Genomic DNA, 15,231 nt, shown 5'->3' with positions numbered 1-15,231 from the left:
TTCCCGAGCTATTTAAATCTGAGATAAACTCGTGACTTTTCTTCCAGCATTCCGCCATAAATACCCGACTATCACTAAGACACTCCCCATGTCTTTTGATGGGGAAATTTGGAAGGAGGCAAAAAACAAGAGGGAAATGCTTAAGTGAAATTTAATAACTTTAAAGATATTTCACGAACAATTTTCATTCATCTTCAATCGGTCTTTCTAGTATTCGTGCTAATTGGACTTTTAATTAAAATCCTTTGGGTAGAAAATTGAAGGGCTATATAAAGTAAATTTGAAGAGTTTCGTGAGTTTACGAGTTTCTTTTCTTGCCCTTGGTGGGGCTTTGACTGAAAGAATAAAATTCTAGTTTAATTTGGTCAATATTTTGCCAACCCTTTGGCTTGTTTGTCCAGCAAGAAGCAGAATAGAAAAAGTAATTACTCAAAAGTAGGGGAGCAGCTCGCTTTTTTCTCTAATTAAAGCTTCCGGGGAGGGGCTTTTGGTTTTTGAGGAAATTGGAACATTTTTTGGGATGGATTCGCTTGAAAACAAAAATGATAATGAAGACCAAATAGACAGAAGAAATATTGTAAATATCATTTAGTTTGATGATACTCCAATTGAGCCTCTTAGCAAATTAATTAGCAAAGGTTCGGAGCTCTTGAGAAATCAAATTGACAAAGTTTTCCAAGGTAAAGTCAAGGAAAATTAGGTAAATTCACCACGAGGTTCTAGCTAGAAGATGTAGACGGTGAGAATGACACAGCAGAGGACTAAAATACTAAAATTCTTGAGGGATCATCGTGAATACAAGTTCACAAGTATGAAAACTTTCCCTCCTATCTACCTAAACCTCACCCAGAATTTCTTGAGTCGGGGATTGTTTTTGTGATTCTCCTTGGCTTTCCTTCTGCCATCAGGAGACCATTATTGGAATTTCCCGCTGTACATACGTATGGTTGCGCATTTCTGCCACTTTCTCCACGCTGTTCTCTAACTTTTCATATTTCATCTCTTCCACCAACTCTGATAAACAATTTTGATAAAATGAACACCCCTCGTTGGGTTTTGGTGGGAAATAACGATGATGGAAAAAGTATAATTGGATACGTGGAACATGTGCTTCATGCTAGTTTTTTTCTCCTTTTTCTGCTTTCAGAAGGTTTTGTCCTATACTATAAGAGTATCAGTAAACGTGATATTATTCAAATTTTAATCTTCGTGAGAAACAACAATGACAGAACCAATATGAGTTGTATTTATAATTTTTATTAATTATAATAATAATGCTGGCACAACATTCCATGAAGGAACAAGGCCTCCCGTAAGGGGATTTCTAGACATTATGCCCGTGGAATCAAGAAGGTCACTGGATGCAATCCGAACACCTTTAACGCCAGAAAAATTCCTGGTGACCTAAAAGGGATTCGAACTCGACACACTTGCATCATAGAGCGAGTGCTCTACCACTTGACCCATTGAGTGCCCATTTATAATTATTAGAGTATAAAAATATCAGCAGGAATAATTGAAATTCAAGCATTTTTTTTCCATAGACCGTATCTTTAGAATTTTAAAATAAATCGTTAAAACCGTTATGATTCGAATTTGAATTTAGCGTAAGACCCCAGCGAGCACCAAATACTAATCTATATATCAATTCAGATGAAAAACTATGTATTTTCAGCTGAATTCTGCTAACCTAAAAATGACACTCGCGAGGCAGTGACATTTCCATATATTTGGTTAGCTTTTTGTTCAAGAACTGCTAAGCGGTCAGCACATTTTTGCTGATCGGCTGAGCAAAAATGTACTGAAAACGCTACTTTTTTTCAGCTAACTGTGCTCGCTGGAATGAAAATAATCAACCCATTATCGAATGAACGATTCTACCGGGTTAGTAGATCAACTTGGTAGTACCTTAATTTAGAATTAATTCAAAATAGTTCGTAGAACAATATTTGAAATACTTATTTTAATTAAACCGTTAAAACTAATTCAGCGTAATTCAAATTTCTGTATGCTGCAAATACAACATATTCCTAATGGCTCTGGCATACCTTTTAGATCAGGAAAATTTCATGAAGCTGACATTTGCATCCCTTTTTTAGCTGAGATTCTTTACAATTTGTGGTTATGGCTCCGGCACACCTTTTAGATCAGGAAAATTTCATGAAGTCGAAATTCGAATTCCTTTCTTTCTCACATGCTTTGAATATGTCTATCTCATTCTATTGTACTCTTCTTCTTCTTTTAAACATCACTCCAAATTCAATTTAGCTCAATCGAAATTGCTGTGCGAAAGAATGAGATAATCATATGGAAAACATGTGAGAAAGAAAGGGATTCGAATTTCGACTCCATGAAATTTTCCTGATCTAAAAGGTGTGCCGGAGTCATTACAGGTGAAATTCGACAAATTTTGGATTTACACGTTTTGACACACATAGGTCAGGAATATCATATGCGCTTAAATTCGATTTTCTGTAGCCGTGACAGTGCCATTTCAGCTTTCGTGGCATTGTCAGAAGTCACATATATGAGATTTCTGGAAATTCAAATGACATTGAATTTTGTTAAACAAATCAACGAAGATGTACTGTATTTTCATAAATTCAATTGAGTCAAATTTTGGCGGTAAAGAATCGCGTCGAGCCAGTTTTATCCATTTTGACCGACAAGAACAGTTTACTCGACGCGATTCTTTACCCCCAAAATTCAATTAAATCAAATTTTCACGCATTTCGAGTTGTGAGCAACCCTAGTTGCACGCATTTCGAAGTCGCCTGTAAAGAATCTCAGCTACCATAAGCTTATATGGGCTTATCATTGGTTTTTAGTACATGACTGTTCTCAAGTGCTACTGCATTATCGACTATTCTTTGTGTTGGTTCCTGTCACGAATGTCTTCCACAGATCTCGTTGTGTGCCAGAACCACCAAACACTCGCTACAGGAACCAGAAGAAAAATCGATTATGTAGAAACACTTGAATGTACTAAAAAAAATTTCAGGAGAAAGACTTCCGCTTTTAATTTTTCATTGGTAGGGGAGACTAGGGCAAAATTTGTTAAAACGAAAATTTCAATATTCACTATTTTCTAAAATAAAAGAGACTGAAGCCTGAAATTTTTATTATAGATAGCCTTCATGAACCTTCTTAAACTTACAAAGTTTCAAGGGATTCGAGGAAGGATTATGTAAAATAAAAAATAATGAAATTTAGAGCTCTATTTTTGGAATATTTGGCTTACAGAAAATATCAATACTGATTAGCTCAATTTAGGCACATTTTTCGTTAAGATAGAGAAAAATTATCTTCGACAAAGTTATAGAGGAATAAATTTCCTATAAAAATATGTCTATTTGATATTTTTAACGTTTGCGAGAGTAAAACGTCACAAATTATCCGAAGACTGACAAAATTTGCCACAGCAATTTTGAGGATCTACACAAAATCGACTTTTAGAAAATGATTCGAAAATCGGATTTCTTTCGAGATAGAGGAAAATAGTCTTCTGCAATGTTGTAGAGCAATAACTTTCCTATAAGAATATGCTCATTATAAAACGTTTAAGTTTTCTCAGAGCTCGTGATCGACTTAAATATGCGTTTTTACAAGTTTTGCCCTAGTCTCCCCTATAGCAGAATACGGACAGAATGGAATACTCCATTCATTTTGAAAGGTTTTTTAATAAAAGGATTTTTTTTAGGGGAATGTAGGCATGGTTCGCACAGAGTGAATCTTCAAACAATGCAATGTGAATTTGCTCCTTAGTTGCAAAGAGTTAGTTCATCAGTTCTTAGACATGAGATAGATAATTCTTAACCTCATGCTAACCTCAAGCTCTTTGCAAATCAAGGCTTCGCATCGTTTAACCCTTTAAGGACGATTGGAACACCGGTGTCCCATAAAGAAAATAATTTTTCTTGACTACCTAAAGTTATATTTTTTCTTATGTCTGTACATAATTGTAAAGTAGAAGGTTGAAGGAATATAGAATATTTTTTGCTAGTCTCTAGCTATTTGCTATGTAGTAAATATTTAAGCTCAGAAATGGCGAATTTTTAAATTCTCAAATTCATAATTGATTTTATTTATTTTTTTATACCTCCAATTTTTTTTAAGCAAAACCTTTTTGGCAATAAAAACTACAATACTCATACGTAATATTTATCATCAAAGCGAAAAATACTATTCATTGGTATTGTCAGAAAAATTACTTAAATTTTTGGACTATTTTTGTCCCTATCGTTCATAGAAGCACAAAATACACAGAATCAGACTCTGTTGGATTTGCCAAGGTTAGATGTAAGACTTATCATTGATTATTCTTCCCAGTTTAATTTTTATTGTTGATTTTCAGTCCGTAAAAAGTGTCTCGTCGTTAAAGGGTTAAAGGTTCAATGTGTACAAACCATGCCTACATTTCCCTAACTTTATTTTGTTTAAATTTTATTTTTGTTTTAATTTTGTCAGACTTTCAAGTTTCCACCGAAAATTGTGGATTCAGCTAAAAAGAAGAGAAACCCTCTGCAAGTTCATAATTTACACCCAGACCATATTTTCTTTAGTCTGAATATCCAAATTTATTCTGTTCGTGTTCTGAGCTTTAAAAATATCAAATATTTCAGATTAACTTCAAGTTCAAAGATCAGGCTCGCAGCATTTCGTTTTCCATAAAAAATTGAGATTTATTGGCCAAGAAAAAAAAATCTCGAGTCAATGGGAAGACGCTGAAATGCCAAAGGAGTCAAATATTACTTAGCAATTCGTTCCACGAAAGGAATTGCTTTGCTATCGATTTAACTGTGGAGTGGGAAAATGAAAAAGCTAGGGAGCAACCAAAAAAAGAATCTTATTACACTCCTTATTCACTGATATAGGATTAAATTTTCTAGGTGTTCTTTTTTTATTTTTTTTTTTGCTTTGTACAAAAAAAGCTCCATTTGGGAACAAATGTGTGATTGCATGAGAATTTTCCGAGGATGAAAATTGATTTTTCCCTCAACCCTTCGCCCGGAGAGTTTCACAGTTTCATCGCACAAAATCAGCGTATTAAAGGGAGAGAAGGAATGATTAGAGTGTGGAATATAAATTGGAGCTTTAATAACGAGGGGGATATTCTGAGTGAAGCCACAAACGCAGAAAAATATGTCAGAATGATCGGGTAGTAAAAGAATTTTAAGTGTCTTTCTTGCTACCCTTCCTTTTGGACTCCCTGGAGCGTTTTCCAGACCCCAGCATAGAATTTTCCGAGAGGGAGAGAGATTAAAGAAACATGATTGGAGTTAATCTACATTTTCCAGAGACACTCTTTTACACTTTAACACACTCTGTCACATTTTTTTTCATTCTCTTTTCAGAAGTGACATAAGGGTTGGGAGGTGAAGAAAAAAAAGGGTAGAGAAAACCATCTGCAGAGCTTTTGTGTCACTATGAACTCGCTTAAGATTATGAAAAATGATTTGTGAAATTTATCTAACAATAGGACAAGAATCACAATAGTTTCCTTGCTGTGAATTTTCACGCTTTTCTATCAAATTCACTTTATTTCCCAAAATATTCCATAAAACCGACCAAAAAAATACAATACATTTTTTTTTAACTTCTGTCCACCCATTCCGTTTTTACCCTTTGACCCATTTATATTTCCTGTCAACTCTATTCTCTTTTTTTTGGGTTTTGTCATTCGTCCTAAATTCATCTTCCATGTAGGAAAATTTTTTTTGGTAGTACAAACACAAATGAAGCCATGAATGGAGAGAGTAAAGGACTTTTTTGTGCTGTTTGTCTACCCTTAAATCCCTGACATTGATGCTGGTGCCCCCAATGTTTTCCTCAAAACTAACTAACAGAGATGACCATAACCTAGAAAAAAGTTTTCTGGGGTTTAATGGTCATTGGTCAGTCTAAGTTACGGGAAAGAAAGCTCTGCAGGAAACTTTGTAATTAAAATTGCGCTTAATTGACCTCACAATGGATTCATTTGTCATGCATTTGAACATTAGCTGGACTAAATTATCAACAAGGGCCTAATGATAGGTAACAAGTTTAATTTTTCAATCGGTTCCTTATATTGACTGAATTTCTAAAAATGTAGGGGAATGTAGGCATGGTTCGCACAGAGTGAGCCTTCAAACGATGAGAATTTTCACTTTGTTTGCAAAGAGATGGTTTACCATTTCTCATCTCGTTTTATGGAGCTTAATACACTCGACTCCTCGTTATCCGGCTGACTGAGGGACAAAATGACATTTAGGTTTTTTGAATGATCAACGGTTTTTATATTTTGTGCTGTGTGAATTTATTTTCTGTCTGACAAAGAACAAGAGAATTTTCTTCATAGTATGCTTATGCTTCATTTTTTATCACAATTATGTATTAAAAACTTCGATACAATGATAATAATACTTTAATTCACTCTGGACAAACTTTATGTTTAGTACAAATAATTTTTGAATACATCAACCGCCACTGTTTGGCAGCTGTCACCCGGATAACGAAGTACCGGATAACGAAGAGCTGAGTGTAATGATCAATCTTATGACCGAGAAATGACGAACTAGCTCTTTGCAAACAACGAGAAAATTTACGTTGTTTGAAGTTTCACTCTGTGTGAACCATGCCAACATTCCCCTATATAACTAAAACATAAGAAGGGCAAGAATACTTAAAACAAAAATGTCTGGAGTCACTGAATATCGTAAAGCTATTTTCAGACTAGAGGTTTAGCCCAGTTCCCGAAGATCTCAAAATCCTAAATAGCTATTGATTTTATTGGTTTTCCAGACTGGTATTGCTCATTTGCCCTTAATAATCCAATCTTATAAGTCCAAATTTTCCTAAAATTATTTACTGATAAGAAACTAAAAACGTTAAGCCATATGGCTAAGGCTTTGGTCTGAAGCCCGTTAAAGTCGATATTTTTTAAAGTTTGTTCTTTAGACCGATAAACGATTAAACAATGAATAATTTCAAATCAGTAAATCAGGGTGCAATATAATGTCTTCAGGATTATAAAAGTCCGATTTCCATGAACACTTCAGGTATTTTTTCACTTACCATCCTAATAAAGACAATTTTGAACCAAAATCTGGACAAATGAATAAAAAATACATCTTGCAACAGAAAACGGCTATCAAACATAGCGTAGGTCATATAATCCGTCATAAAACTGCACATCCGTGCTCCATCCTGCTTTAAAATTAACAAATTAGGAAATTCTCCTAAATTTACGACTAAAGAAAAGCTGTAATTCATCAAAAATTCATTTTCATTTTTAAGCGAGGTCTCCACAGTTTTGCTTAACCTGTTAATTCTATCAAAACCAATAGCCTACCTAAGCATCTCTTTCAAGAAAAATATAAGCCATGAACTATACGATATACGACAAAAACAAAATATTTGTAAACTAAATCTAGGTTATTCTTGATAGTTTTGATTACTGCTTATATGACCTGCTCCATGCATGGTAGTAATTTTCTGAAGCAAAATTCATTTTTTATTTATTTTCTCTATGTGTAGATTTTTCGTGAACATGCAAATCGGACTCATATAACCTGGAATCCATTGTATTGCACCCTGATTTACTTAAGGGGTTACGTGGGTCAAATGTACTGGAAAACACAATATAAACTTTATTGACTGGTTTAACAACTTTGTTAAAATCGTTAAAATTAACACATATTTAAACGGCACAATGTCGATATCAAACTTTATAGATTTTTAAAAATATAATCGCTATATATTTTTCAGTGTTCAAATTTTAATTTTTCTCTCTTTTACGAGTGTGACCGAGTGTGGTACGGCCGCTAACTAAGAGAAACAACAAAAAACAGTCGGTAGGTAGGGTAAGTGTGCCAAATTTCGGCTTAGTTTCAACTAAGCACCAAAGTCCTAAGTTTGAAATGCAATATTTTTAATACATATTGAAATTTCTTGTTACTTTCTTTTCGGGAGGGTTGTATGGAACTTTAACAACTAGTTTATCATCTTTGTTTTTTTAAATCAGTTCCTAAAATATTGAAAAATTAATAAAAGGTCTAGACATTGCTTTGCGTAGTATTCCGGTCACTTTGAGTGTAATACCGGCCACCTTGTTTGTAACTATCATGTAACTATTGTTTGTAAATCAAAACTGACCGAACTACATCTTGTTTGTAACCATCTTTTGTGAAGCAACGGATAGAAAATTTCAAAACATTATGCAGAACGAGTTTAACAATTTTTACTTTAATACGTTTTCCCGTAGCAGTTTGCCCTTTCTGAACTCGTCCAAGGCCTATCCCACATCATCTTTTTCATAGAGGCGATGCTTTTTTTCTATGGGCATTGTAGAATTAAGAAATTGAAAAAAAACATAAAATGAATAAAAAATTTAGGAAAGCAGGTAATGTTGCCGGAATAGGCAACATTACCTCACCGGAGAGACGCTCACAAAGTATCTACTTTTTTACGGGAAATACAGGATCCAGCTGGAAAATTTTACCCGAAATTTAAAGAATGATTCACTATTAACATAAACAGAAAGAATATTTAATGAAAATTAATCAATTTTCATGAAAAACATCTAAGGAGAACGCACTGCATTTCACCACAAATTTGAAGACTGCTATACTCTCTCCACACTGAGTTTCTACAACACAATTTAAATTCAAATTATACCTAAAATTTAACGATTTTTATGTTAATACATTCTAAAATGAATAAATATTTAAAGCTTAATAAAATTATTGACTATTCGAAGATTAAATCCATAATTGTAATTAATTTAATTGCTTGGCCGAAATTACACTCAAAGTAGCCGAAATATAAAGCTGGTCGAAATTTGGCACACTTACCCTATAGTGTTAATATCTTATTCAACATAATAAATTTTTATTTTAATTAAAGTTCCCAAATATATTAAAGTATACCACTTAAACCATATTTTCTGAAATTTTCATTTAAAATTCTTTAAAATTCAGCCTTTGGAATCTGATATTCGGAGACCGGCCAGATGTTTCTTCTTTCAACAGGTACATTTATTGAATAGACGGCTTAAAGTTATATCTTTTGGTATCTCTATCACAGGCTAAATTTATACACCTTCAAAAAAGACTTTCCCCAAAATCTGTTCAATATATAATATAATTTGAATTAAAATTGCTTTATTGAACTGTTTGTTGTTTGGAACCTTGTTTGTCGAAAGTAAAGTCCAATAGTTTTCCTATGTGTATACAGTGATTGGTTCTATAGATTTAGTGTGAAAATTCCAGGTACATTACATTTTTATTGTGAATAACAAACATAATTGGTAGCACTTCAACGCAGTGAGGCTATGTTTCTAATATCGTCCACTCGGTTTGCTATTCAAAATATTACAAAATTTTAATATTTTTAATTTATATGATGCTAATAGAAACAAATCTCTTTGGTTAAACGATCTCTTTGGTTAAATAGGTTTTTTTTGATAAATAATTAAAATAATGTATTAGGCAAATTTTTCCTGCACATAACGTAATTTTTGTTTTAAAATTTTGCCTATTAAGATTAGTCTTTATACTTCTTTAATAAAGCATTAAATACATTAAGTTTGAAAAGTTTCTTTCTGTAGAATGAATGAAAAGAGTTAATATTGACTTTTCCAATAAAATTATCCAAATTTATCAGAAACTTTTAAACTTTTGGAAGAGATTTAAAGCAATAGAAAGTTTTAACAAGTTGATCAAATTAAAATTTATTCTTCAATATTATATTGCATTTTTTATAATTTTAAGATTTAATCTCAAACTTATTCTTTACTACTTTTCGCACTTAGGACTATGTCTGATATTTCGTGTCATATTTTCCATGTCCTTCTCTGAACCAAAAATAAACTCAGGACCATCATAATATTCATCAATTTGATGGGAGAGATGAGGAAAAGTTTCTCACTTGACCTCAGGCCAAGCAAATAGTGGCAAACATCCATCACTTTCAGGACAGAATGAAAGAAAAGTCAAAAGAAAAGTGCCAATCAGTGTTCCACAAGACGTGGGAATTTTATGTCAAGTTGGGTACAACAATTAAATTATATTATCTCTCTGATGCTTTCTGTGAACGAGAAAAAGGGGGAAGGGAGCTTTTTATGGGGGGGGATGCTTTGGCAAATGTGTACTTTTGGTACAGCAGAAAAGCTAATATAACAAAAGGACCTCCTGAAACTTTGTATGAAAATTCCATTGTATTTTGATACTGTTTGAGTTTTGAAAATAGGGAAAAAGGGGTTGTAATGTTGGCAAACATCAAGATGTAGAAGAGTGAGGATGGAAAAGAGTTTTCACTCGCACAAACAGTTCAAATGGAATATTATCAGTGTTTTTCGCATTTTCTCTTTCCCAACCCCGGTTGTTTTTTTCATTCCAATTGGCTGGGGTTCGGATTTTTTTTTCTGTATGTAGAGAAAACCCCAACCTTTCCATTATTTTTTCCCACACGGTTGACTTCACACATTTCCACGCGTAAACTTGGAAGTGCTCAAATTTTCACGAGGACTATTTCCATTTTGGAGCAATGCTGTTAGTGTTTTGGAGCTATGTTTAGTTCACAGTTATGTAGGGGGTGTGTGTGCTATGTAGGAACTTTAGGAAAATCCCAGTCGCTATGAAAGCCTCTCAAATACCTTGGATTATTTTTAGTACAGGTAATGGATGGAATGCCTATGAAGAGAATGGGATTGAGAGAATTTTTCAAATAGATAACAAGTTAATTTAAAATGTGAGATATAGAAAATGAAACATGAAAAATTATTTCAGTGTATAAAATACTCAAGTTATTATTGTTTCAATATTGTATAAAAAGCAACTTTTATTGCTAACACTGTGATATTTCAAAATTTTTGGAGTAGAAGGACAATTTAATCTTCTCGAAGCCCTAATAAATTCTTTTATTTATACCCAATCTACAAATTTAACCCAAATAGAGACAGGAAAAAATTCCTGCCTCCACCCAGGCTTGAACTGGGGCCTTTCGCTATCTAGGCGAATGCTCTACCAACTGACTTTTGGGGGCACTGGTTTTGATTGTCTTTACCACTGATCTCAACCAATAGCTATGAGCACTTCAATTCGTTTTCGACTCACTACGAGCCTTGAGAACGGTATCATGCGTTCAATTGAATCAGCAGCCCATTTTTTCCATGGATAATTAATTTATAGTGCTGCTGCTTCAATTGTACGCATGATACCGTTCTCAATCCGTTGATACCGTTCGCGAACAAAAGTCTGTTCAATCACTTTCACAATTTATTTATACCTTACCTTCGTAAAGTATCTTTTTTTAATCAAATATTTCCCAAATTTACATAGAAATAATAAAATTTAGTTTAATATACTATCAATTCACAGACGGTTTTTATCGGTTCAAAACCAATTGAAACTAAATAAGGCTTATGTAGGATTCCAAGACCTTTCCAACAAACCCAAATTTTCCAAAATCGGTCGAGAAATATGCTTAGTAAAGTCTATTTACATTTCAACGTTGAAAAATGATAGATCCTTAAAAGTGGTTGTATAAATCTAAGGGTATCTTAAGCACAACCCTGCAATGACAATCATTCAAAAAAATATATAGATCAAAATAAGGAAGAAATCAACTGTAATGCTGTGGAGACCTTTTTTCAGATCCAAATGAAATTCTTCTCGATTTTGAGAAAGAGGATTATAAATTAAAGCCAGTGACAAGACTAACTCATTAATGAGGCCAATTGGATGAGAAATGCATAAAAGTGTCTGAAAATCTTTAAAGTCGATTATCTCGAAAAAATCCACGAAGCTCCGCAAAAATTTCCGTGATCCGTGAAAATCCGCGAAATCTTCAGAGATCTGCGTAAATCCGCGAGGTAATTTGCGCCCCGCGAAAATCCGCGTAAAACTTCGTGCCCCTCAAGAATCCGCGAAAAGATACGCGACTCGCGAAAATTTGCGTAAAAATTTCCACCCCGCAAAAATGCACGACCTGCGAGAATCCGCGAAAAAGTAAGCGGTCCGGGAAAGTTCGCGTAAAGATTCGCGTAAAAATTTGCGCCACGCAAAAATCCGCGAAAAAATTTGTGCCCCGCGAACATCTGTGAAAAAATTCGGCACCCGCGAAAATTCGTGCCTGTCCGACGCAGCTTCTCCCGTTTTTTTCCCGTCTGACGCTATTGACAAATTTTCTTCAAATTGAAATCCTTAAACTACGATATCTCAAGAACTAGCCGATCTTCAAAACCGGCGGCAGCCAAAATCCCGAATGTTTAAAATCCTGAAAGGGATGAAATTATGTGGAGGAAAATGTTTAGAATAATTTAGAAGATCTCTCCTTGCCTCCAACAAACGCGGGTGCAATCGTGGGAGCAGCTATGACACTTTTAAGAATTCGGGATTTTGGCTTTCGGGATTTTGGCTTTCAGAATTTTGGCGTTCGGGATTTTGACCGGGACCCCTTAAAAACATATACCCTGTGAGTTTCAGCTCGATCTGAGCACTTTGAGAAAATCGGAGGATTACAATAGATGTGATTAGAAGGCATCACACCTAAAAAGAAATTAGACAGTATGAGATAATATCCATTTATTATGGGGTCATCAAAAACCAGACATCGATATCTCTTACCGTTTGACCTCTAGCTCAGGAATAAACGTAGGATTAAATAAGCAATAATAATTTCGAAAAAATAATACAATTACCGGTATTTAACCGGTGCATTATCGAGGCTTGGAGCCAGGTAGGAAATTTGGATTTCAGGATTGTTGAACTTCTAACTGAATTAACTAAATAATGAAACTGTGTTATAGAAAATATATAAATATAATAATTTAGTACTGTATTTATCGTGACAACAATGACGTTTCCATTTGGAGTAGCGAAAAATTTCCATTTAAAGCAGGCTTTGAATTAGCTTAATTTACCCTAGTCTATTTTTAGGAATTGCAATAACTTAAATTGTAAGGTTTTACTTATTATTATTTAAGCGTTTCGGGTTAGAATCCCCAAGTCATAAAGTCATCATAAGATATTTTCAATGTTTCCTCGAAATAGTGTTGGGCCCGCATTTAATTTCAATATTTTAATTTCATTCTTCTCGATCTACTTTCTTTACTTATATTCTTTTCATTATTATATTTTATAGACACTGCACTATTTTTTTTAAAGCCACTTCGGTTTTTTAGTGGCTCATTTGTGAGATAAATTTTCTCTACCATCTGTTATAATGTTCTTAATTGTTTGTTGGCTAAAGTGGGAAGTCTGGAAAATTTTACGTAGAAAAATTAAAATTTATTGAATGATAAAGTGAATAAATTATCCTGGTAACGATAACTTAAGGATGACGAGATGGAACACCTATTCTCTACCATTACACTCCCAATCGCAGAATTTTCTATTTTCTAGATTTTTTCGTTTATAAAAGACATTGAAAAAATGAGTTGTTCGAAGCTTGGGTCATACGAAGGTAACACACTTTCCCCTTTATCTGGTATAGGGGAACACTTTCAAGCTTCACACGAATTCTGGTTTCGAACACTTGATATTTTTCCCCATGTTTCTTTAATGAACCTGACTTGATTCTTTTAGGAAATTTGCGATTTAGGACTAGCTAATAAAGTATATTACCATAAATATGTCAGATTCATTAAAGGAATACAGGAAGGACATGAAGTGTTCGAAGGAAGAGTGTCTTCGAAGCCTGAAAATCTTCAACTAGAAACTTATTTATTAACCAGCTTGAAAAAATGTTTCAACTTCTCTATTTCAATTAATTTTCTCATTTTTCCGTATGAAAATAATGTAAAATGATCAAAAAATTTTTTTCATTACTTAAACTTGGAATTTTTAAATTTTCCTAAGAGTTTTAGATGGCAAAAGGAAAAACAACGAAGAAGTAGGGTGGAGTGTACACTTATGGATGTTATACACTTAGGGACAGCGTGCAAGAATCTTAAGTTCTTACGTAAAACAGATTTCGAAAAGTTATAAAATTATTAGTTTATGATGTAATTAATTTTTTTTTTTGATTTTTCGAAATCTGTTTAATGTAATAACTTAAGATTTTTGTGTTGTCCATAAGTGTAGACTCCACCCTACTTTCGAATGTAATGCCTTTGTCTTTTTTCCTCTCGTTCAGTAATAACCTTCCCGATTTGAGAACTCTCTCCGGTTGAGGTTTTTCCTTTACCGATTTGAAGATATATCAGAGAGAACTTACCTAAAAAACCATTGGAAGTTCGAACGTTTAAACTGACGAGTTACACAAAAGTGAGCAAGTTCATGAATCTTGCTCATGATCCTGAAATTCCACAAAACTACACAAAAATTCACTTCTAATTCTAAGTATTAAGAATATCGAAATTCGAAGGTGCACAAGAACCAACGCAAAAAGCGGCGAGTACGAGAACTTGCATTTTAGGCTTCCGGTATATTTTCGAATAGGTTTGGCTTGGCTTTGGAGTGGCTTTGTCTCTTCGAAAGGTTATTACTGAACGGAGCCTTTGTGGTTTTCTTTTTCACTTTGACCATCTGAAACACTGAGAATATCTCAAAGTTCCAAAATAGACAGGGATGGAATGATAACTTTTCGACACTATCGAATCGATAGGGGGAAGTGCGGCACCTTTAAAAGTGGGGCACCTTTGAAATTGAGATTTTTCTGCTATGTTTAAGTGGAACTGAGCCATATCATAATGTAATTTAGCTTCTCAATCTATTTTGTGCAACTAAACTATATCACGATAAGGCTCAATTTTATTTAAAAATAGGTGGAAAATCCCAATTTCAAGGGTATCCCACTTTCAAAGGTGCCCCACTTTCCCCTAGTATCGATAAATCTGTATCTGTTAGAATAAGGTCCTCGACGCACTTGAGACTTAAGCCGAGAGACGGCTTAGTGCAAAATGATAGAAATGTGGTTTAACCCTTATTTCGAATATAATTACGCTAATCCGTCTCTCGGCTAATCCTCAAGTGTGTCAAGGCCCTAAGTGAATGTCGACCTTTAACGCATAACTGTACCATTTATTATGACACTCTTAAAAGAACGAAACTGTATAGATGAATGTATACATTAGTTACAGGTAGTACAGCCATCATTTAAATTCTTCAGAATCGATAGTATCGAAATCAAGTTATCATGTCACCCTAGGATTCCGAATTACCCTATCTTACCCTATGCGCCGAAAGATAGACAAAATTTTAGTGGGATAAAACTCCATGGGGGATTCTAATTTCGAAAGAGAGTTTTCGA

The 15,231-nt window shown here is 34.0% G+C and overlaps 1 protein-coding gene across 3 annotated transcripts in view; it reads right to left on the bottom strand.

Moving 5' to 3' along the window:
* The window catches only part of LOC129806226 (uncharacterized), a 55,718-nt gene that overhangs the window by 16,834 nt on the left and 23,653 nt on the right, over positions 1-15,231 (bottom strand). The gene's annotated exons all lie outside the window — the stretch shown is intronic.

The sequence above is a fragment of the Phlebotomus papatasi genome, chromosome 3 (assembly GCF_024763615.1).
Source record: "Phlebotomus papatasi isolate M1 chromosome 3, Ppap_2.1, whole genome shotgun sequence".
NCBI lineage: Eukaryota > Metazoa > Arthropoda > Insecta > Diptera > Psychodidae > Phlebotomus > Phlebotomus papatasi.
Note: the sequence above shows the minus strand (reverse complement) of the source record. Positions and strands in the feature narration are given on the sequence as shown.